This window comes from Clarias gariepinus, chromosome 22 (assembly GCF_024256425.1).
Source record: "Clarias gariepinus isolate MV-2021 ecotype Netherlands chromosome 22, CGAR_prim_01v2, whole genome shotgun sequence".
In the NCBI taxonomy this organism is placed as follows: domain Eukaryota; kingdom Metazoa; phylum Chordata; class Actinopteri; order Siluriformes; family Clariidae; genus Clarias; species Clarias gariepinus.
In genome coordinates, this window is record NC_071121.1 from 5,728,064 (window position 1) to 5,752,635 (window position 24,572).

Below are 24,572 nucleotides of genomic sequence, written 5' to 3' on the forward strand. Positions count from 1 at the left end.
AAACTTTTGAACGGTAGTGTATGGAAACATTTGGAAGGCAATACGTAGTTCAGTAAAACTTTTTAAAATAAAAAAAAACAAACATATTATCAAGTAAATAATTTTTAATTAGTGGACATTCTTTTTTTCATTTCTTTTTCTTTTTGTTTAATGGTCATTTTCTTTTCTATTGGCTACTTTGTATACATTTTGTTTACTTTTCCATTTACTTTCCTTTTTTTGCACTACCTTACAGTATACTGTTATAAGGAAAAGGAAAACAAATGTAGTACATTAATTTGTTTATTTATTTATTTATTTTTTATTTATGTGTTGTCTGTTTGTTTGTTTACTAATTTGATTTAGCTGGACATTATTTCAGTTGTTGTCAATTGTTTTCTTGTTTTCAGTTGAAAGTTACGTGTAACTTAAGATTGATCCTAGCCATGTAAAGTGACAAATCAAATAAGCCTATTATCATAATAAATAAGTGAATAAATAAATAAATAAGTAAATAAATGAATAAGATTAAAGAGGGAGAGAGAGAGAGAGACCAACACCAGTATTAAGACTAGCCCTGTACTATAAATCAGACTTTCCTAAATCCCAGCCTGTCCAGAGTTTTGTTGTCTCTTAACTCCCCTCACGCATCACACAGCAGCTCCTCAATCTGATGGATCAGTGTCTTGGGATCTGGAAAAAAGCAAAACTATGGAATCAAAATGGGATTTCACAGACTTCCTATATGTCATATGCCTTACATCATAATAATTCAATAAATAAATAACTGTAAATGTTGCTCCATTTTATGAGACCTACATATACAGAAAATGCACTAAGTGAAGGTAAAGATGAGGATGTGGATGAAGGAGTGCTAACAGTAGATGTCAGTAGAGGCTGTGGAAGTCTCTTCAGTCTGAACCCTGAGGCGCTGTGGATCGACAGCAGGCGGGTGAAAAAAAGAAAAAGCACTAATGAATGAAACAGCTGCATGAGAATCAGTTATTAAACTCTAATCAGCAATAAAGATAAATAAATTAGAGTAGTGTAGCATATGTTGTTTAACTGAGTGATGTGTTTTTAATCTTTTTTGCTCATTAAACAGAAATTACTTGCAATTTTTATTACCTATACTTACTCCCAGGGTTATAATCTAATCACTGTATATGTACATGACATAAAATACATGACACACAATCTGTATTTATTAAAGGTTTCATGTTTTTATTTATTAAAAGTTTCACACATGCACAGAGTTTATGAAAAAATATGATGTTACTGTGTTTTCTTTTTCAAATTGCTGGGATGAAAAGTTCTTTCTTCTTGTAAAATATAGTTCATGAATAAAAAACAAACATACAAAGGACATTTTATATACATTTATTAACCAATTCTCTATACTGCTTATCCTATTATGGGAGGCCTGGAGTCTATCCCAGGGGACTCATGGAACTATACGGGGTACACCCTGGACGGGGTGCCAATCCACAAGCATACACACTCTCAAACTTCCTCACACAATTAGCCTAATCTACATGTCTTTGAACTGTGGGAAACCAGAGTACCCAGAGGAAAACCACAAAGACCAGGGAGAACAAGCAAACTCCAAAAACACAGAGCCAAGGACTTGAACCCTTAACCCTGGTGGTGCGAGGCCACCGTGCTAACCATGTCATCACCGTAGTGCCATTTACTAACTATTAATTTTTCATGTTTATTTAGAATCATAGTAACACACCACCATTCTGTTTCATAACTGTAACATTCTTATAAATTGGTTACATTTCATTTTACACAGAAAAGTAAAGAACACTTACATTTGTACTATTGTATTTTATTGTGTTTTATCTGCAGCATGGTGGCATAGTGGTTAGCACTGTTGCCTTGCACCTCCAACTTCAGGGTTCGATTCCCGAGAACATGTAGGCTCGTGTTCATGGAGCCTTCTGTACATGTTCTCCTCTTGCTTGGTTGGTTTACTCTGGGTGCTCAAGTTTCCTCCCAAAGACCTGCAGTATGAGAATAAGACACCTGTCCACAACCTCAAACAGTCACACTCCAAACTCCACTATGGGCAAGACCAAAGAGCTGTCAAAGGACACCAAATTGTAGACAAGCAAAGGCCTGGGAAGAATGAATCTGCAATAGGTAAGCAGCTTGGTGTGAAGAAATGTTTGCTCTTTGCCAACTGTGGGAGCAATTATTAGACCACTGATAATCTCCCTCGATCTGAGGCTCCACGCAAGATCTTACCCCGTGGGGTCAAAATGTTCGCAAGAACTGTGAGCAAAAATCCCAGAACCACACGGGGGGACCTAGTGAATGACCTGCAGAGAAATGAGACCAAAGTAACAAAGACTACCATCAGTAACACGCTGCGCCGCCAGGGACTCAAATCCTGCAGTGCCAGATTTGTCACCCTGCTAAAGCTAGTCCAGGTCCGTCTGAAGTTTGCTAGAGAGCATTTGGATGATCCAGAAGAGGATCGGGAGAATCTCATGTGGTCAGATGAAACCAAAATAGAACTTCGTGTTTGGAGGAGAAAGAATGCTGAGTTGCATCCAAAGAACACCATACCTACTGTGAAGCATGGGGGTGGAAACATCATGCTTTGGGGCTGTTTTTTTACAAAGGAACCAGGACGACTGAACCGGATAAAGAAAAGAATGAATAGGGCCATGTATCGTGAGATTTTGAGTGAAAACCTCCTTCAAGCAGCAAGGGCATTGAAGATAAAACGTGGAGGGTCTTTCAGCATGACAATGATCCCAAAAACACCGCCCGGGCAATGAAGGAGTGGCTTCGTAAGAAGTATTTCAAGGTCCTGGAGTGGACTAGCCAGTCTCCAGATATCAACCCTATAGAAAATCTTTGGAGGGAGTTGAAAGTCCATGTTGCCAAGCGACAGTCCCAAAACATCACTGCTCTAGAGGAGATCTGCATGAAGGAATGGGAACGAAATACCAGCAACAGTGTGTGAAGACCTTGTGAAGACTTACGGAAAATGTTTGTTCTCTGTCGTTGCCAACAAAGTGTATATAACAAAGTATTGAGATAAAATTTTGTTATTGACCAAATACTTATTTTCCACCATAATTTGCAAATAAATTCTGTAAAAAATCCTACAATGTGATTTTCTGGATTTGTTTTTTGTGTCTCTCATAGTTGTGGTATACCTATGATGAAAATTACAGGCCTCTCTCATTTTTTTAAGTGGGAGAACTTGCACAATTGGTGGCTAACTAAATACTTTTTATTCTATTCTATTCTATTCTATTCTATTCTATTCTATTCTATTCTACTTCCAGGCACAATATTAAAATGTTTATATCTCTTTAAAATTACATCAGGCAGATGTATAATGAGATGGATAAAGAGATATAATGTTCTATCTTGGTTTCAAGTACAGCATTGGAATATTTCAAAACCAACTTTTAATTGTTAAATTTTACCTATTCTATTCTATTCTATTCTATTCTATTCTATTCTATTCTATTAAAGTACACTTTCAGAATATATCTATACATATATATATATATATATATATATATATATATATATATATATATATATATATATATATATATACACACTATTAACATTTATTAGTTTAAGTAATACTGCTACTTTCCCATGTTTTACTATTGCTTTAACAAGTTAACAAGTCAGTTTGAAATTCCCTTCAGATAATGCATTTCTCATACCTCAAACCCCATTTATTTCTCTCCACCTCCAAATGTGCTGTTTCAGTGTCTAGGTACAGTGAATGAGCTACTGCTAAGCCACGCCCCTCCAGAGAACAGCAGAGCTGAGCATCAAGCCATGGGAGTGGTATCTACTTATGAGTAGAAAACGTTTTTTGTTTTTTCATCACAGACACTGGAAATCAATCTGAATGTCTAAAATTACTAAAAAGTAAAATTAGCATAATATGTCTCCTTTAAATACATGTTTTGTTGCATACTGCTTTCCATAATTTATTACTTCTTAAATAATTATGAACAAAGCATTCACATACACAAAAAGTTTATATTGTTTGTGCAATTTAAAACACACTATCAAGATTGTAGCATTCCTCTCCGCCAAAACCAGCGCTTTTCTGTAACTGACAATGTTTCATTTAAGCCTGCCTAGAAAAAGATTCGATCGGGCCAGTAGCAGCTGTAGCTGGCGGGTTTCAGAGACCTGGTCTCAAACGGAGCATTTCTCCACACAGCACTGTTTGCTTGCATTACTCCACACATTAAACTGCAAACCCCTTCTTTCTAATCTCGGTCCGAGCACGAGGACGACGAGTTTGTTGATATTGTCTCGGGTTGCACATATTTCCATGTTGGCTTTCTGAAACTGTATATCTGATGATGAGCCTTTGCCAAGATATATGCAGTGGGCTCTTTTATTTGCTTAGCCGTGTGGGTTTGGACCCTGGACCTGCGCCATTCCATTGAAAGAGCGGATATTTTAATTTTGCAAGCTGGGAGAGAAAGCGCGAGAGAGAGCCCACAGATATTAAAACTGACTTCAAACAGAATGATAAGGGTTCACGATAGCTGGAGCAGAAAGGCGTATAGAGGCAACTGATCATTCAGCAAAAGGATATGACTCCTGACACAGATATAACACTCACACAACCCTAAAATAACCTTGTTCAATGTGTTAGATGTGCAAATAACCCACATTATATGCAGGATATACTGATATTAAAATAAGCACTTTTATTAAAACATTCATCTACTGTATTGACCAGAAAAAGGTAGTTTTTTTTTATGACATCACTTCCTGATTTAAATCTATTGGTATGATAGCAACAATGTTGTCTTGTACACTTCACATAAACATTTCTAAGGTTTAAAAAAAAAAAAAAAAAAAAAAAATCCTAAGCCATCCCTGGAATTGGGAAATGTTCTGTACTGAGATTTTATTTAGCGTTTTTGGAAGGAGTCCACAGTGTCAGCACTTTGTCGGAGCCAGACATCTGTGGGAACGTCTTCAGGACAGAGGGAGATGACAATGCAAGAACAGAACAGCAGCTATGTTTTGTTTTGTTTTATTAACCTATTAACTTTATATCATGTGTTATTTATACCATTGTAATATTCACTTCATATCATGATGCTCCCATGGGTTTACATCAGTGTGAGTTTGATGGTCTATAAATCATGCATGCAAACCTTCTTTTAACAAACATGACAAGCTGAATTATTGACAAGAAAAATTTCTTTCTTTCTTTTATTTAGAGATATGCTAGACTAGCCTGATCCAAATAAGTATTCAAATGCTTTTAGACTGTTGGAAAAACTTTTGGATTTTTTTTTTATTGTTCCTGCTGCTTTCACATTGTCTTGTGAATATTTTCAAGGGTTTTCTAGCTTCTGTTTTTCCTTCTCTTATGAGAGAATGCATTGCGAAATCTTGTGTGGCACACCTGTCCGGATTCAATTACTCAGCAGCAACCTCATTTCCCCTCTTGTCCATTACAACCACTTAGTATTCAGCATCACCAGTATACTAATAAACAGCCTGATCATCTGTTATCATCTGCACCTGTTTCTTACTGGGTCAAGACTAAAATTAGATGGTATGCTTTGTATGCTTGAAAGATTTATGGGTAACTGTATGGTTCACTCACTCATTCATCGTCTATACCGCTTTATCCTGTATTTAGGTTTGCAGGGGGCCTGGAGCCTATCCCAGGAGACCTAGGGCACAAGGCGGGGTACACCCTGGACAGGGTGCTAATCTATTGCAAGGCACACACACATACAAGCTCATTCACACACTACAAACCATTTGAAAACGGCAATCAATATGCAATGTTTTTAGACTCTGGGAGGAAACCGGAGTATCCGGAGGAAACCCACCAAGCACAGGGAGAACATGCAAACTCCATGCATACAGAGACGAGTCTGGCTGGGAATCGATCACAGACCCTGGAGGTGCAGAGCGACAGTGCTAACCACTACACCACCGTGGTGACTGTGTGGTCTAACAAACAAAAATATTCCTCTGAAACTGCTAAGGTACAAAGACTGGACTGAAAATGAGAGACGGAAAACTGTTCCTCAGGACTACATTAAAATTCAATAAAGTCTGGCTCTTTAGAAGAAAGAAAAGACATGAGAGGGGCTCAATGGTTTTTGCACAGTACTGTGTTTGTTGTGGCTCTGCAGCCTATTTAATAATGTAATAATGTTGTCTCCGAGAACTTAAGGCTACATTCACATAGCAAGTAAAAATGGCCCATGTCTGATTAAATGACCGAATCCCTTTTTTTTTAGCTGTTTATTCTATGTAATAATGTGACCTGTGTCTGACATTAATCTGTGAACTGATCACACTCCTGAACTGACCCGCATGTGCAAAGGCTCAATGTGATCCATGATGCATTCAAGCTCGCTTAAGATTACTTATTTTTTTTCATGGTCTTTCTGAGTTACATTTTGCTGTTAGGCTTTAGTGCTCCTTTGGCACTGCAATTAGGTTCTCCACTGAAATCCTTCGTCACTGAGATGCTCTAACTTACTTAGCACAAAACTATGATGCATGTACTGTAAAGTTGGATTGGAGGAAAAGTAAAAGCAAGAAATTCCAATCAATATCTGATTTAGGACCACAAATGGATGTGATCTAGATTCCAATTGAAGTGAAAAGATCACACTGTTATTTAAAAACAGACCTGAGACATTGTTGCCTTAGTGTCCTTCCTTTACTTTATTGCAGTTATTACATCATTTGTTATTTGTAAACAAGCATTTATTATTATTATTATTATTATTTTTATTATTATTATAAAGCAATAAATACAAACCAAATTATTTTCACACAAATTACTGTACTTTAAGTTCCAGTTTTAAGGTTTAAGATTTTCAGTAAAAATATTAATGTACAATAATGAGCGTAATAATAAGTCAATAATTAGCAAAAAAAAAAATCTGCATCTCATCTTTGTTTTTCTTTCATTTTTTTTTATAATGACCTGACTTGTCCACCTGCGTGTGTGATGTAGACTAACGCACCTCTCCACCTGACCTCTCCTTCTCTGATTGGCAGCTGCAGGTCAGAGCACTTCCTGTGTGCCGGGGGGCCCTGGGAAAACGGGGACTGGACTTTTCCCTCTTAAAAGAGCTTCTGCACATGATTATGTAGATCAACACAAGGGTATGGGCCTTGCCTGCAGGCATAGTGTGTGTGTGTGTGTGTGTGTGTGTGTGTGTGTGTGTCAGTCATTGTTTGTATTTTCCCATGTTTCATCCCTTTGGCACTGCTGTGATCGTCAGACTGTTACAGTGGCTTTTGTGGTGTTTTGATAGTTTCAGATGAAACCCACTACACTGTGTGTGTGTGTGTGTGTGTGTGAGAGAGAAAAAGAGAGAGAGAGAGTGAAGCCTTATATTTGGCTATAAATGACTGCTCATTAGAAGGTGAGATTTCTATTTAAGAGAATGATGAAGATAGAGTTAACAGCTCCCTGTTTTGCTTTATTCTCGTCTTTCTCATATTTCCCGTCAGACGAGAGCATGACAGATTATCTGTTGCTGGCATAACAACACGAACAACGTTTAAATAAATGGAAAAAAAAAAACCCTCCAGCATGTTAACGAGACCAACGCAGTGTTTAAATATTCTATACTATTATTTATGCTCAGGCCTTTCACAGTCTAAGCTAATGTCTAACCTTTGGTTCGTACGTCGACACAGAATCAGAACAAAGGCTTTATAATCCCTCGACACCCTGCAGAGTCAAACTGAAAAAGTCTTCCGTGTCCTTCTCCAGCTCCCCGTCTCTTTCAACACATGTCAAGGCAGTAAACATTTAATAGCTCAAATAAATAAAAAGCTCATTTCTGCTGCCTTTTAGCTTTTCCTAAACCTGATCTGCACCTCTCATTTTCCTTCTCTAAAGATTTACTTAAAGATTAAGAACTAAATATTGTTTCAATTAGAAGTTCCCTGACAGCCGGTGCTACGTTAATATATTTTATTTAGACTATACATGTGAATAATATCAGGTTTGGGGTGGCGATGACTGGAGGATTTGGTTTCGGAGTGGTGAAAGTCAGGAAACTGATGACGCTTAATGCACGGCTCATTCCGTGATAGTTGTTCTCGTTTTCTATGCAGTATAAAATGCAGCTAATTTCATGGGTTTGAACGTTTTAACTGCTGTTTTAACCCGTTATAAAAACAAGGAGAAATATGGAGGTTTACTTTTCAGATGGTAGTGTTGAGTTGGATGGAATTTAACGACGCTGTTCTCAGGAAACATTTGTAGGCGGGGATGGGAGTGGATACGTTATTTATTCAAGTTGAATAAAAGTTTCAAAGTATGAATGTTTACACTGGATTTTTCACATGAAGCGAAGGACAATTAATCACAGCAAGCATCAGTTAATGAACAATTAATGTCCAAGCATGGAATCATGTTTAAAACATAACTAATATTATGTGACATTTCTACCTGCGCAAACCTAAAGTTTGTACAAATAGATGAACCAAAGGAAACTAAATATATATTAAATAATTTTTAAAAGATAGTTTTTACAGATGTATTTGGCTGAGCTTAAGGTAACATATGTGGCTTGTTTAATTACAATCAGCCCATGGAAAGAAAAGATACGCTAATTTGTCATTTAAATGGAAAATGCCCTTATATCATTAAAAAAATTGACCCTGAAAAAAATCATTAGTTCGTTCCAAAAATTAACAGATGGCGCTGTATGTTTTTAAAATGTTCTGGTCAGTTAAAGTATGTACGTAGATTTGACAAACCATTCCAAAATTCCACGCGACAAAGTCGCAGACGCAGCTAGTTTACTATAACAGCAGGTCAATAGTACTCTATAAGAGTAGTATTTGAATACATAATTTTTCCAAGGAATCACTTTTGTCGCAAGGACTTGAAGTTGTATAAATACAGTATATTATAGTCTTGGTTTGGAGGAGACTTAGGACATGAGGCGGGGTACACCCTGGACCTCGTTTTTTAGGAATGGCAATTAAAAAATATCAAAACTGCCCCTTTATTTTTAATTTATTTATTTATAGTTTGTTTCTTTTTTCTTTCTTTCTTTAAACTTTGTTACAAACTTACAATTCATACACAATACAATGTGTCCTGTAATCAAAGCTAAAGGTGATTGCATGAAAGCTTGGAGTGTGTGACTTTTATTTTGTAGTCAGACAGTGTATTCATATTTGATCTTTCTATCTTCTTGATGGATTTTTAGCAACAAGACAAATGCATTATTTTTGTTAGTTTTTATTTTCCTTATAACAGCACTCTGCTAAGTATTTATTCCATATTTAATAAAATATTTATTAAACAATCTTTTGAAAGTTCAGAATACACATTATATAAGTGTATAGTGATATCAACGTATACCTGTACATGAGTGTGTACGAAATATAATCTTGGTGGAAATATAATGCAGCTAATACCAGAAAAAAAGGCTTATAAACTTGTTAAACTCTGACCCTACTTCTCTCTCGAGCAGAAATGTTTGTTTAAGCACTGCTTGAATTTTAGAGCTCCACTAAAAGTTCAAAGTCGCAGTTTATTGCTGTAACAAGAGCTACTCCTGCTCTACAGACACACTCAGCTAATGAGGAAGAGGACTCTGTACTGGGAGACCAACTTCCACCTCCACCTTCACACTGTAATCATGTCACCGCAGGATCAGAGTTATCACATCATTGTGTTAAGTGCATGCGCTCATTGCGCAACGATCTGATACATTTTTCACACTATATTATTATATTAGTGCATCTCAAAAAATTTGAAAATCATTAAAAATGTAATTTTTCTCATGTGATTTAATTCCAAAAGTGAAAGTCTCATATATACTAGATTCATTCCAGATACAGTAAAATATTTCAAGACATTTTTTGTTTCATTTTGATGATAATGGCTTATAGCTTATAGCATAGAAATGAAAAATCCAGGATCCAAAAATTTTTTAATGTTTTATTTTGAGTTTAAGTAAATTACTGTTTATATAGTATAATCACTGTGAAACTCTTACTCTAGTTCAGTACATACATGGGTAAGACAGTGGATAGCTGACTTGACAATTGTTTAGAAAATGATCAATGACACCCTTCACGAGAAGGGTAAGCCACAGAAGGTGCTACTGTATATCAAAGCATATTCATAGAAAGTTGACTTGAAGAAAAAAGTGCACAAGAGAATTGCACAATCACAAGAGGATGGTCAAGCTAAGACGATTCAGAAGAGCCCTCCAGGGAGTGGAGTGAGGCTGGAGTCAGTGCATCAAGAGCCACCATGTAGAGACGTGTTCAGGAAACAAGCTACAACTGTTGCATACCTACTGTAGTATCAAGCCACAACTAAACCAGAGACAACATAAAAAATGTCTTTCCTGGGCTAATGAATAAAAGAACTGGACCATTTCTCAGTAGTCGGAAGTATTCTTTTCAGATGAAAGCCAGAGTCTGGAGGAAGAGTGAATAATTTAATTTGCTTGAAGTCCAGTGTACATTTTTTACAGTCTGTGATGATTTGTGGGGCCATGGCATCTGCTAATGTTGGTTCAGTTTGTTTTTATCAAGTCCAAAATCAACACAGTCATCTACTAGGGGAATTTAGAACATTTCATGCTTCCCTTTGCTGACCAGCTTTATGGAGATGCTGATTTCCTTTTCCAGCTGAACTTAGCACCTGACCCCACTGCCAAAACTACCAATAACTGTTTTTCTGACCATGTTATTTCTGTGCTTGTTTGGCCAGCCGACCCGCCTGACCTAAACCTAATAGAGAATGTATGGGCTATTGTCATGAGGATGATGAGAAACACCCGACTCAATATAGATGAGGTAAGGGCTACTATTAAAGCAACGTGGTCTTCAATAACACCTCATCAGTGCCGCAAACTGATTGCCTCCATGCCAAGCAACAATGATGCAGTAATTCATGCTAAAGTAGCCCCGAATAAGTATTGAATGCATAAATTAATGATGCATTTTGGAATTTTATTATAATTTCTGTAAAAAATTCTTTTATTAAAATATTCCAATATTTATTTTGAAATACTGGATTTTGGATGTAAGCTGTAATCATCAAAATTAAAACAAAAATAAGAATATTGCAATTAATTAAAGTATATGAGACTTTTACTTCGAGTTAAATGTTTTATGACAACTTTTTCATGACAATCTAAAATTTTGAAATTGCACTGTATATTATATGTATATGTGTGTATATTATTCACAGTATATCAATTATGTTTTACTGCAAAATATAATGAGGATTAAAGTGAGAATGCCAAAAAAAAAAAAAAAAGACAACGACATGGTCAAGTCATTTCGGACTAAAGGGCATAGCGGACAGGATGTTAGAGTTTTAGTTTATTATGCTTCTCCACTTTATCCCACTGAGAATTTATCCAATTAACATTACAGAGGTCACACCTACAGTATACGTATAAACACTCCTTTTTAAGTGATGATGTACGGTATGTGAAATACACTGTTATAGTTTCATTGTGTCCCATTATTCAGTAAATACAGTAATCAATGATCTACATATTTAATTTAGATCGATGGAAACTCCTTTACACAGGCCCTCAGCGCTCGGTTGTAATCTAGCATTGCTTTTTTTTTTACTGCTGCTTAGGCACAGAACACGGACTCGTCTCATTTAAAGGCCTTTTTTCGTTGCCCTGTTGAGGCCGGTTGGCTCCGTATGAGCTGCAGATGCCGGCACTAAAACACAGACCTCCACGAGCTGCAGGAAACGATCCCAGCAAAGTGGAGCCAACATGGCACTGCTGGGAGACAGGCTCGGTACGAGCCAAGTATGGCACCAGTACAACTTCGCTAACAGCGTCTCTTTTAAAAGATTTCTCCTGGGTCACGCAGCAGGAACAGGCAGGACGACCAGAGCGAGTGCGAGAGCGAGAGCGAGAGCGAGAGCAAGGAAGAGAGAGCGAGAGCGGGCAGAATGGAACAGAACTGTGACTCGAAGATGCGAATGGAATAACGGTTATTTTTATCCTTAGTTCATTTCAGCAGAGAGCTTGCGGTATGTGTGTGTGTGTGTGTGTGAGAGAGAGAGCTCTTTTGCTGTGCCGTGTAATAAGAGCATTTGTATGAAAGATTAATGTGTGGAGTTATTGGTGTAATGATGGACTCAGAGCTCCATTCTGCAGCTCTCTGTGGATCTGTGGGCTTTAGCTCCGAACACATGAAATTAATGAAGAAACGATTCGAAGAAAAGAAGAAAAAAAAAACACACACACACACACACATGGGAAACCATGCAGACAGGAAAAGGGCTTTCAGAAAGACTGTGTGAACTGTGTGAGTGTGCTGGTACTTCCTGTCTGGGAAATCTTTGGAAAAAAAAGTTTATGAAAAAAGATCTTCATGCTTTTGTCATACTGTACGTTTGGTAATGAATAGTTCAAGTGTGTAAATATCAGAGTGTGTGTGCACGCAAGGTGTGTGTGTGTTTTTATACCAAGCAGGTGTTGTTAGAAAGAGGCATCTTCTTCTGGTTCATCTCTAATTCACTTCCTCCATCCATGAAGCCTGCAGCATGTCACCTGGTCTCTGCTGGGGGCCTTTACTTACGAGTGATTGACAACGCAGCTCACAGACTGAGAATTGAAAACAGTTGGAGGAGAGAGAGAGATGAAGTGTGCTAGGGTTTTACAAGAGAGTAATTCAATAAGTAGTGTGTGAGAGGGCAGTGTGTATTTCTGGTGTGGCGACCATCAGTGGAAACTCCGGTCATTCATCGTTTGCCCTTTTTACTAACGAGAACCCACCTTTCCCTGAAAAAACATATAATGTTAGCAATGTTGGTGGGTTTTTTTTAATGGTCGCTGGTGGCTTTGAGCTTGTTTGACCTCGGGTTGTTTTTACACCTCAGTGGTTTTAGGAAAACTCAGTTGTACCGGTGGATTAAATTCACAAATCTTATGAATGGGAAAGGCAGCGGGAATACGTAACAGAAATGCACGTCCAGTAGCTGTAGCAAATTCTTTATGTTTTATTTGTCTATGTGGATTTTACCACTTATTCAAACATAATCTAATATAAAAAAAAAAAAAGAAAAACACTACGGTCCTACTAGCTAATACAGCAGGTAAATAACACGCTGAATGCTTCGTTGAATAAATACTCAGCACGTCCAGATCAGTAATGTGTATGTGATTATCTCAGACTGACTCTAATATACTCGGTTAAGACCGCTTTTTAGGAATTCTTCAGTCAACAGCATCGTAAATTAAAGTCTGTAGAATTAGTCTCCTCTGAACTGGGATCACTTCTTCAAAGTAAGAATGTGTGGTTATGACTTATGAGTATATACAGTTTCTGCTTGATGCTGCAGGGATACCGCAGAACTTCACAGAAAGCATACGCAACCAGAATGATTTTACACCAGCTTACTCCAGAGTTGGAAAATTAGGGGAAAAAAAAATGGTAAGAGTTTTTTGGTGTGAAATTTTGAGGACGGGAGGTTGAGAGTTTCCCTCACCGTTCTCTGATTGGATGATTTATCCTTCTGGTTTCTGCAGGCAGTGAGGAATTAAAGGAAACTCCAACAGAAAGTGTCCTAGAAAGTGATTGGGTCACCGCAAGACGCCAGAACCACCTTGGATCGATTGTACAAGTGCTTGCAGGGATGAAGACAAACGTTCTTTCAAAAGATATTTCCTAAAGTCGTTTTTTTTTTTTGATGGTGGTGAAGAGTGCCGTTTAAAACATCACTCCAAAATGGGACTTTAAAGAGAATGGTTCATGATTTCTATGTATGATATATTACAATATATTGGCATTTTATTTCATTATTGTTTGCCCAAAAGTCTGTGTGTAGGAGTATGTTAAATACAATCATTAAAAACTTTTTAAACATGCTTTCTAACATTGTTGCTTTCTGAGGGGCGTTCAGGTCAAACCGGACACAGATTTCTTGTGAATGAAGGAAAATCATTTAAGCACAGTACAGAGATGAGACTCTCAGCCTGTAAAATTGCATGGAACCCGGCATGGCGGTGTAGTGGTTAGCACTGTCGCCTTGCACCTCCAGGGGCCGGGTTCGATTCCTGGCTAGGCTCGATTCCCGTCTCTGTGTGCATGGAGTTTGCATGTTTTTTCCCGTGCTTGGTGGGTTAACTCTGGGTACTCCAGTTTCCTCCAACAGTGCAAAGATATGCAGGTTAGGCTAATTGCCGTTCCTAAATTGCCCGTTGTGTACCTTGCCTCGTGCCCTAAGCCTCCTGGGATAGGCTCCAGGTCCCCACGACCCTGAATACAGGATAAAGCGGTATAGAAGATGAGTGAGTGAGTTTCTGGGAGGCCAGTGTTTCAGATGTGAAGCAGGCAGTCTGATCATGGCTTCAGCACACAAAGAAAGCTTTCTACCTTGATGGGATCTAGTCACTAGTGAAGTGCATTAGTGTAACAGGGGATTATATAGAAAGTTAAAGTGAGTTTTACTCACATAACTGTGTTCAGTTATTTTGCACAATCAAAATCCCAGTTTGACTTGAGCACCCTTAAATATTTTTATATATTGTTATATTATATTATTATTATTATAAGTAATATTAAAACCTGCTGCAGAGTTCTAAAAAAACTGTCATGCTTATAACAGTAAAGCTCTTAAATATGAATATACTTCATTTGTATTCTCATCAATCCATTTAGTGAGCCCTCAAGGGGATGTGGGTGGAGCCATCCTCCACGCCCACTAGGATGAAGTTCTTTATAGCATAAAAGCATATAAGTCTGATGTACTTTATATTAATCAGCAGTAACAGTTCATTTAGTCTTAGACGACTAGTAAAACTGAACCATGATAAAAAAATATTAAATAAATGAACAAAAACATACAGAATAACAGAATCACCATTTGCCTCCAATTTGTCACCTTTAACTAGTCATTTGCTTATTAATAATGAATTAGGAAAAAGGTTTTTGTAATCTTTTTTTGCATAGTTAATTTTGGTTATGTTAGTTATGTTAGGTTGACCTATTTAAGAAGCAATAAAAAATACAGAACAAACTAAATTCTGGCATTTTTTATTGTATATTATTTCTTGTTAAGCTGTTGGTGTGCAAGTGAAATGAGGTCCTGCATCTTAAAGAACCCAAGTGGAAATCTACTGCCCGGGCGCCAGCCTGGTGTCAGCTTTTCTTTGGCGATCAATAAAGTTAATTTAAAACATTCACGCTCTACCATCTGAAATCAACCATTTAATGACTCTCTGTTCTTATAAAAATGCAGAAAAGCTATTCAGATTTATAGCAAGGATACGAGTGAAAAGTGGAGGGAAACGACAGAATGTGAAGGATGGGAAAAGAAAAAAGGAACTAAATAAGAGCTAATGAGACAAATACAAAATAAAATGTGGTTCTTTATTTTGCAATGTGCAAAAAGAAGGAAGAAAAAAAAAAGTTAAATACCAGACAGAGAGCATGAACTTAAATTGGAGATAGAAGAAAATGTTTCGGGGATTTTATATTATGGTCTTTAAGCTGAACACAGCATGTGGAAGGCAACTGCATGTTGTAAACAGGGAATGTGCACTATGAGTCCTGATTGTAAATCTTTTCATTGGAATAATATACTGTTTAATTCTCCCCCTGTGATCTTTTGGTCCTTATTTTTTCCTGAGAGAGGTAACCAAAAAAAAAAAAAAAAAGAGAGAATCATTAATATTCATTATTATTCATCAATATTTCTTACTCTTACATAAACAAACTACTACAATTAGTTATCACTTACAATTTTATTTCACATAAATGCACTTGTTATTAATCTGAAAGAGCTCTTTAAGCTCACAGTCCTGCTACTGTGTCTGGTGTTATGCATATACTGTACATACAAGACAGTAGTGAAAAGCGTGCCATAAAACCCAGTGGTTTTCAGCTCTGGTCTTGGAGACCCCTGCCCTGCACATTTTAGTGTTTTCTTAGCTCTCAGAACACCTGATTTAAATAATTAAAGTAGGTGTGGTAGAGCAGGGAAAACACTAAAATATGCAGGGAGTGGTCCTCCAGGAATACAGTTGAGAACCACTGTACAGCGGAACCTCGGGATACAGATTTAATCCATTCCGGAGGCTGTAGACGAAATTTGGTATTGCGAAATGCATTTTCCCATAGGAAATAATGTAAATGCAGATAATCCGTTCCAGCAACCCAAATTAATACCCCAGTTCCCAACACTATAATCATATTTTTTTAATAATAATTATAAAAAGAAAGAAATAGACATGAAACCTCACTTGAAATAAATTTATGATTCCCCTTGGCACTGGCTGCTTTAAAAACTTTATTGAAAATGGCTCCCTGGCTCGGTTGCCTGTATGCAGAAAATGCTTCAATGCTACAAACATTTGCAAAATTTTATTTCATAAGAAAATTTGAAAGGTGGGGCGCTTGTATGCATATATATATATATATATATATATATATATATATATATATATATATATATATATATATATATACATATATATATATATATATATATACACACACACACACACACAAAAACAAACAAAAAAAAACAGCATCCTGAGGTTTTGTCCTAAATTAATTTCTGACTACTTAAGTCATGTGACCATTACGGGACTCCCAACATGCCATGCCAAAAATGTTTTATTACAATTTATTGGATCACTACTTTTTAATTAATCTATGACTTAAATGACATATAGTTATTCATTAAATGACATATAGTTATGTGTAGTTTTTATTTCTACAAAAATGCTACTTGAGAAAGATCCAAACTGAATGTGGCATAATAAATGAAGCTGATAAACAGAAGTGAACATTTTACAAAGAGTTAAGACTACAAAACCTTAATAAACAGAAGGAAACCATTCCCTATAACCATTCCGCACTCCCGATCCACAGCCTCGCTCAAGATGAATCGGTATGGAGAGCTCCACTAGGAGCCAGTAGTGATACTAACAACGAGAAGCACACATTATTATGATGACGACGGTTACAGTTGTAAAAGAGGACCCTCAGGAAATAAAAAACAAAAAATACTATGTTAATAGCATTAATATAAGAAAATAAAAGTGTGAAACAGTCCTTTTTAAGATTTATTGCAAACTCTAAAGTTGTACTTCGGTATTTTGCATCAAGGTGTTCGCAGCAGTTCCTTTAAGTCCTAATTTTACCCTAAATGCCAGGCTCTTTTTTAGCAGAACATTGCCCAGAGCATCACACTGTCTTTTCCAGTCTGCCTTCTTCCTATTGTGCACCAGCAATCCACAACATGGTCCATCAAACCAGGCCACCTTCTTCCACTGCATCATGGACCAGTTTTGATCTTCACATGCCCATTATACTGTAGGAACGATCAGTAGTGGAACAGTACCATTAAAAGCAACAATTAGATTAAGCTCATTATAGGGCTTAAAAACAAGAGGCATCTTATACTGTAGGTATTAAACTAAGTATGAGAGTGAGATTATCCACACTCTGATTATGTTAAAACATTCTCATTAAGGCCACTGTCTCCCAGTCACTACTGTCCAGGTGTAAACGTGTTACATTCGTTCAGTTCTAACTGCGGTGCGAGCAAATATGGAGGCCCCGCTTGTGATTTGAACGCAAGAAGAGCAGCATGCAGTAATTAGTTTTTTTGTGGTCTGAGGGTGTACCTGGTGTTTAAACAACTAACAGAGGCGTATAAACAGAAGCGTTTGGATATCTGAATATGGAATTTGGACTGATACCCTATGGAAGGTAAAAGTTTCTTAAAAAGAATTATTAGTAGTAACAGGACATGGATTCATCACTATAAGCCTAAGAGTAAATGAAAGTATGGAATGGAAACATTCTCAATCTCTGACCAAGGAAAAGTTAAAAGGCCACCATCAGCGGGGAAATTGATGCTTACAGTTTTCAGGGATTCTCAAGGGCCAGCATTGGAACTTTATCAGGAAAAAGTTCAACAATCAGCATGCTTGTTACAGTGAGACGATTATTGAAGAGCCGAAGTCTTTAAAAAACTTTGAACTAAACGCGCGGGACAGCTATACGAGGGCGTCGTGATCTTACATGATGATGCACGTCCACACACTTCTGCCCACACTGTTGACACTCTGCAAAAACTTAATTTTGAGGTGTTAAAGCATCCTCACTATAGTCCTGATCTTGCTGCATCAGACTTTCGCCTGTTTGGTCACCTGAAAGCAGTCCTACGGGGACGAGGATTCACAATTGATGAAGAAGTGAAGACAGCGGTGCATTAGGCTTACACCTCTGCCTAAAACTTTTTTTTCAATAAGGGAATACGAAAGCTTGTTGAGAATTGAAAAAAAGTGTATTGAAAAGTGTATGTAAAAAAAAATCATGTATTTTGTTAATATTTTATATAACAAATATAAAATATATATAATATTTCGTATTTTATATTAATTTTAGGTAATTTAAATAAATTCTTTAGGCAGAGTGCAGATAGTTTTGACTCACCCTTGCTTAATAATTACATTTTCAATTAATTTGTATTCTATACAAAGTTTATAACAATAGACATTTTTATAAAGCAGCTTTCCAGAAATCACAATTTAGATCTAGATCCCTCAAAGTACTAGTAAATTTAATTAAAGAAAAACATCATAATTTAGGATGAACATTTATGACACGCAGCTAATAAATGATTAAGATTTAATATTAAAGGGTAGGGACTGCATTGCATACCAAGGGGTTAGAATGGTAAATAAACATCATGATCAATTATTTAATAATAGAGATATGAGGGCTAATAACACATAAGAATTTATAATAAAATGTTTGCTTGTATTTCTTCAGGATTAAATTATTATAAAAAATGTTGATGTGGTATTAATCAAAGTTAACAGAGAAAGATCTGGTGTGAATTGCGCCAATGAGTTAATTTAATAATGTAGAAGTAATCAAATAGTAATTATAATAAAGTACTAATAATACTTGTAAATTGGTCATCATAACCTGGAGCTGCTCCAGGACTGAAATGGATAGGAAGAAATCTCATCCACTTTGGTAATAGCAGGTTAATTAAGATATAATTAGTGCAAACAGTGTGTTCATCTGGATAAATAAATGCGTCAAATAATAATGAGGTAATGTAGGTCAGTGTTAATAAGGGGTTTGGCTCGAATGAAATTAAAAAGGAGTTACTGTAATAATAATGTATTATAGGACTAATCAATAAGTTAAAGGTTTTATGGGCTTTATAAAAAAAAGGGAAAAAGAAAAATACGAATGTGAAACATTTTTTAATTCAAGAATTCAAAATAAAAATGATCCATGAGGTGTAACCCTCTCCAACCTTTTATTTCTCTAATAATATTCAATAGTTTCATGTATACAATTTGTATTAAACATACATATATCCATACACTCATCAATTAATCAATACATACAGTACGATAACTCCCCGTTTGTAGTTCTGTGTAAGGATTTGTAGTTTATTCTCCCTGAGGATCAGGCCCTGTTTGCTGCCTACTGACGCTCGTCTCCACCCCGACAGACTTATTTTCCTCTAGAGGACACCTTACCTCCTGCAAACTCTCCTCCTGACCCCAAATATTACACGCCACGCGTCATAAACACTCGTTACACCATCCATCACGCTCTCATACACACATACACACATACTGTATGCCAGAGACGGACCTGCTCAGTGACTGGGTGATGTTTATGAAGCGGATCTGCGGAACTTCCCGTTTTCACCCTGACAATTAAATTAGGCGAGCGAGGGATGGAAGAGGAAAAAAAGGGGAGTGAAGGTGAAAGATGGATGATATCATCCTTCTCCTGCTCTTCTTTAACAGCGAAGTCTTACATTTGGGATAAAGTGTTAAGCAAAAAATCCTTTTAGCAGCTGTGATGTAGTTTTTTTTTTTTTTTTTTACCATTATTATTATTTTTTTTTATGAGGCAGATTTCCAGGGTGCTTGATCTGGAATGGATTTTTCTGAGATAGCCTTACTGACTCCTTTTATTTTATGTGTTTGGAGAGAAAAAACAGCATGTCCTAACTAGGGAGCATGGAATTGATTAGATCTGGGTCTCTCTCTCTCTCTCTCTCTCTCTGTAGGCCTGAAGTTAAGCTCTGAGCCAGGTGGGCTGTGGACAGACCATGTCTCCACTTTCCCTGGTTGAAGCCGCTGCACCATTCTAGAAATTTCCTCTAAATAGATGTGCTCGGATTTATTTTAAGAGGTTCTTGAATACAGCGAAAGAATAAACATGTTTCCATGGGGTCTGTTTATCCTCTTAATCCAGTTTAACTTGATAACCGCTTGGCAGATTTGTCCGAGCTTACCGTGGCCAGGAGTATCTGCTTTGTATATTTTGAATAAACAGGAGCAAATTCAGACCAGACTTTTAGCACGTCGCCATTTTCCAGGCAATCCGTCAAATAGTGGGATAGAGCTCAGCGTTTAGCAAGTCTAATAACACCTAATGGTTGCTTTCTAGTGCTAATACAGGCCCACATATCACCTCCTAATGCTTTATCCTCATCTCGTTATTCTCCTTCTTTATTTCAGCCGCGATGCTGAAACACACATATCCGGCCTCAGCAGAGGGGGGCCTTCAGAGCTGATGAGCGTTAAATAAGACATTTGGAGATGGAAATAAAGTAGAATTCATCCCATCAAAACCACAGCCCTATAACATCTGGAGAGAGAGAGAGAAAGTTTTAAAAATGTCCCAGCATCTGTTTCACATTATTGTCCACCTCACTCAAATTCACAACAGTGAGTTTCAAGCTTCAAATCATCTGCTTCCTCCGTCCTCTGTGCTGGGCCACTGATAAATAGAAAAAAGTTTAAAATCTCTGAATCTCTATTTGACATTGTTGTGATTAATAACAGGATGACAGTGATAAATTGGTTAGATTTTTCCTGGTTTCTGTATTAATTAGTATTTGTACAAGACCAAAAATATTAGAGGATAAAAAACATCTATCCATCTATCATCTATCTATCCATCTTAAAATTAATCGAAATAATTGTTGTCTTTGTATTTCTATTAGCCCCTGAAATTTTTTTTTTAATTCTAATATTTTTATATTCTAAATTTATAAACTATATTTATTCTTCTAATAAAAATGAATCCAGAATGAATTTGTTTTTCCTTTTATGGCATCATAAATTTTAACTCCATCAAAATACCTCTGCAACCACATTGCATTATAAAAAAAATAGTAATAAAAAACTTATTCATGTATGAACAAATGTATATAAAGGACAGAATTTCCAATAGAAAATATGTAAGCAAGTAAAATATGTAGGCTTAATAAATAATGGTAAATAATGGTATGTTTATGTTAAACTCATTAAACTGAATTGTGTACAATTATAACCATAATTTTTGGAGCACAATATATATTATATTAATATATAAAGGAGTTATTTGTGGGTGGATTAACTGGAACAACACTGAACTACACTAGGTTGCAATGTCCTGAAAACACAATTGTTTTTATTATTTTGTGTACCTATACAATTTATAAAGGATGAAAAGAAATGTGGAGTTATGTATACAGGATATGATATAGTTATCAGTTAATATAATAGTAGTAATAGTAATATAGTATATTATATAATAATGTTCAGTAGAGAGAGAGAGAGAGAGTTGTTGTTGTTACTTAATTATATAACGCCATGTGTTATTTCATGGTTATAAAAATCTCCAGTAATGCTCTTTGTTTTTGAATGTAAAAAATAAATCCAAACTTTTTTTTTTGTTTTGAATGTAAAAAATAAATCCAAACTTTTCACCTGTACTTGTAAGGAATGCACAACATTCCTTATACATTATACACAAGTAGACACACTCCCACAATCCTGTGTGTATGGGTATATACATGTATGCATATGTGTGTATGTGCATATGTAGATATATGTATATATATGTATGTATATATATATATAAACGTATATATGTGTGTATATTTTGTATGTGTATATGTGTATACTTATGCTCACTTTTTTATTTATTTTTTTAATTATTATTATTTTTTTAATAACACTTGCACAATATTTAACTACTGTATTATCCATATGTATATTTATTCTTATAATTGTACACCACTATTGCTTGTGTAGCTTGCACATAAGAATTTCACTCACGTGTACGGTACCAGTGTACCAGTAACGTGATGTGACAATAAAAGCGACTTGACTAAATTTTTCAATGATAGGGTTAAAAGGTTTTGAATATTTTTTTTTATTAGAGGATCTCCCATAAAAATATTTTATGTTGTATTTAGCAATTTTGGAAGGAGTCTCCAGTGTCAATGGTTTGTTACAGCCACAGAGGTGAAACGTGTTTTTCCCAGGACTTTTTCCATTTTCTGTCTTATTAACTTCAAATAAGATAAAGCTGAGATAATATCAAGATGTACACCATGGTATGGTATGAATACACTATGATTTACACCAGGACAAACTCATTATTTTGAATGTAACCATTTACAATATATTAACAGATGAAGATCACAATCACAGGATAATAACAATTTGTTTCAAATTTGACCCAGAGCATGACATTTAACTGTAAATATATAAAATGTATAAAATTCAAACCAATGAAATAGAAGAGGAGCAAACACAACGGTTATGGGTTATTCTGTTATGGAAAAAAGCAACTTTGCTTCACCACTCATGTTGTTGACATGTTGTGTGTTATTCCTTATTGTGTTAAAATGTCAGGTAAAAATATTGGATAACGTTTCAAACCAACCAACCAACCAACCAACCAAACTAACAGCAACGACGTAGAAAACATGTGGTCTTCATTGTGGTAGAATAATTTTGGATTGTTTAGGATAATTTCATTTTGGAATTTCTATAGTATTTTTATCTATAGTAATTTATTATTGAATAACTCTTATTTGATTTATGTGTAACACATTCTTCCAGGATATGAATAAGGTGTGTGTGTGTGTGTGTGTGTGTGTGTGTGTGTGGTCTATGTCATTGATAGATTCTGTCATCCTGTTTAGGAAGTGGACTCAGCCCGTTTCCTCCGGCTGCATTATTCTCTGTTGTGACTACATTACAGCTCCTGAGAGTATACAGAACACAAATCATCAGTTCATACTATAGTGAAGCCGCCAGAGAGACTTTTTGCCCAGAGACAATGATGGCATTTAACAGAAAGGTTGCAGCCCAGTTATTTTTATTTGTATTTTTTTTACTTGATTAACATTGCTGAGAGTTTAACGCACACCAGATCCAGCATTCATGCTTTATAATATGCATTTTTTTTAAACTTTTTTATTATTTGCAAACAGCCAACAAACAGGCAGAAAAATTCTGCAGAGAAAATAGTGTGACAAAGTCATAAGTTCTCTGCAGTTTCACTGAAAGCCAATTTAATCTTATTTACAATCATCTGTATGACATTCAATCTCTCTCTCTTTCTCTCTCTCTCTCTCACACACACACACACACACACACACACACACACACACACACACACACACACACACACACACACACTTTACCCACCCACATATAATTGAGATGCCATTTGTTAGTCATTCTCTCTTGGTTCTCTTGGCTGACCTGTGACTCAAACTCTCCACACCATTTGGTGCAAGTGTACTGGGGGTATCATTGCTTGGACACACAGACACACACACTTGCACATACACACAAATGGAATGCCGGAATGACTCACCCAACAAATAATATTCGGACATTGGTGGTCCTCTAGTGCTCCCTTTATAATCCTGCGGACAGAGGGGGGTAAATACATTGTGGACGGCAATAGATAAGCTGTGGTCACTCAATATGTACCTACAAAGTACTGCTTAATTAATTAAACCCAGAACACTTAAATAAATAATACAGTGTGGTTTAATAATTTCTCTACATATAGTATCATACTTCTGAAAATAAAATAAAATAAATAAAATTGGAAATAAAATAAAAAGTAAACTGATATTATATTATATATTATATTAGTTATTTATAATAAACATTTTATTTATTCATTTATAATATAATATAATATAATATAATATAATATAATATAATATAATATAATATAATATAATATAATATAATATAATATAATATAATAAATAAAGAAAATGTATTGACAGCAGTATTACTTGGTTAATAAACAAATTTATAAATAATACACCTTAACTTTGCTTTATAATATAATATAATATAATATAATATAATATAATATAATATAATATAATATAATATAATATAATATAATATATATCATTCCTAATATAATAAATACAATATTAACAATAAATAAAAATAAATGTATTAACAAATCTATTATAATATTATAATATATAATATCAGTTTTACTTTTTACCTTAATTGAATTATTATTTAGTTTTTTTGGAAAAATCATTGACAAATATTACACCTTAACTTTGCATTATATTATATTATATTATATTATATTATATTATATTATATTATATTATATTATTTTATTTTTAAATTTAATTTTTTACCTATTATTTATCATGAATATTTGATCGATTCATTTATTTATATTAAAACAATATATGTTTATTATATATCACGACTATTCAATCGTGATTATCTATTCTGTCCCTCTTTCTCATCAATAAT